We start from the raw sequence: 2,326 nt of genomic DNA, 5'->3' as shown, positions 1-2,326 counted from the left end.
AACAATTTTTGCTACAGTAAAATTTCAAGGGGCTAATTCCATGATATAGTACACCTGTTAAGACGAGACTTGTGATAATTAACAACATAAGTTTTTTTTTTTTTTTCTTTTATTATTTTATAAAGAAAACACTCAAAATTTTGCAACATATGTACTTTACGATCATAAAAAATTAATTATGCAAAATTACAAATTATACAATTTAACTTTGATATGTTTTCACGTTAGCTCAACTAATAAAAAATTTTATGGTTGAATAAGAGATCTAGGGTTTAATTCTCGCCTATACCAAAAACTCTGATAATAAAAAGCTATCATCAGAAATGGACGCTAGAAATTAAAACTCTCTCAAAAAAAAAAAAAAAAAAACCACCAAAAAAAATTCATTTTGAGAAGTGAATAATTCGAAAACCAACCGCGATATTAGATGGAACTCAATAGAAAGGCTAAATTGAAAACATATTAAAGTTAAAGAACTGAAATAGAAATATAAAAAATAAATAAAATAAAATAAAATATTAAAGGATTGAATTGAAAAAAAAAATTAAAGTTAATGTAAGTAATTAATGTATTGCGCGCGCAAAAGCGCATAAGTTGTGAACCCTATGCCTATGAGACACTTTGTAACAACTCACGGAAAAGTGCTAACCACATCTGCGCTATACCTCAAAAGGACTAGTCACAATTGAGGCTTCTTGCAGTTGTTAATAAAGCCCAATTCAACCCAATAAATACCCGATGTGAGACTCATCATACACCCACACAATCAATCAAATTGGGGCATCACACCACAAATTTTACCATAGGCTTAATTGACATGTCACCAACCACATAAAAAAATTAATTCAAACACGTATAAATTAAGTTGTTGAAATTGATCAATTATAGTTATTATCACATTATATTGTGAACATTTTGTAGTATCTTTAGTATTTTTCTTTTTCATTTCTAACAAAACTTCCAAAATATGAGACAAATAGAAATTTAACCCAATTGAAACCTTAAAATGTTTCAAAAAAATGCTGCAAATGTAATAGATCGTCAATGATGACTAATCTCTCCTAATAGTTTGAGACTTTAAATTTTGTAAACTAATCTCCTACAAAATCACACACCAAATAATATCTATCTATCTCTTCCTCTTAAAATGAAGATATAAAATTAAAATTTAGATTAGAACTTTACTTAATTATGCATAGTCATATATCCAAGTTAAAGTAAGTTTATTTTTTTTTAAAAATAATATTTTTAAAGTTCTCTTTATTTAAATTTTTGGTTCGTCTATAGTATTCAATCCTTTATATGAAATTAACCCTAGATTAATTAGTATTATTGATCAATTTCTATATTTACATAAAATTAGTCTTGATTTAACTAGTATTATATAATTTTATTAAATTAATGTTTACATATAAAAGGCCTTATATAAATTTTTAGCATTAGGCCCCAAATTTTGTTGGGCTGGCCCTGCCACACAGAGCTAGAACTCTCATGAGAACATTATATTTTTATTCATCCATATGCATCTACAAGTTCCAATCACTCGGTCCTACTTTAAACAAGAAAGAAAGGAACCAAAAAACAAAAAGTACCAAAATGTATGAACTATAGCCACAGGAAAGACGATGACAAAATGAAGTTTTGTCTCGTAACACGGTTGGCGAAATTGACAAAAAGCCTTATGCTCATCATAATTTTATTCACATATATGGAAATAGAAGGATGGACTATAATAAATAGAGTACTATACGAATATTGTGGTATAGTAACTTGTGTTAAGTTTGGAAGAGCAAAGTGGGAGACGGGATGAGCAGGGAAGGTCCCTTGGACGAAGAGGAAGCAAAGGGATTTGAAAATAAACAAATATTTATTTTACTGTTTATGTCAAAAAAATACCCATTTTTTCCACACAAAAAAAAAAAAAAAAAAAAAAAAAAAAAAAAAAAAAAACAAACAAACAAACAAACAAACAGAAGAGTATAAAAGATCTAAAACTGAGAATGTGGAAAAGGAGTAGCCAAGTGCTATCTAGTGAGCATGTCACCATTCCAAGGTCATGCTCCTACTTTCCCTGCTTCCAGCAACATGGCCTTGGTTGGTTTATGAACTACATTTAACCTTAATATTGATGACAAGAAGCTAATTTATTTACATGGTCTTTGTTGGTTTCTGGCCCCTAAGGGATGCTATTATCTCATNCCAAAAAGTGTAGTGAGACCATGAATAGTACCAAAAATAAGTTGAATAGTAAAATAATTTTAATTTTCCATCCCAATCCAAACGCACACATAGTGTATTGATGGTAAAATCGGAAATTTTTTATGAA

The sequence above is a fragment of the Quercus suber genome, unplaced genomic scaffold, assembly GCF_002906115.3.
Source record: "Quercus suber isolate HL8 unplaced genomic scaffold, Cork oak 2.0 scaffold_111, whole genome shotgun sequence".
Classification (NCBI taxonomy): Eukaryota; Viridiplantae; Streptophyta; class Magnoliopsida; order Fagales; family Fagaceae; genus Quercus; species Quercus suber.
This window is presented reverse-complemented; position numbering follows the sequence as displayed.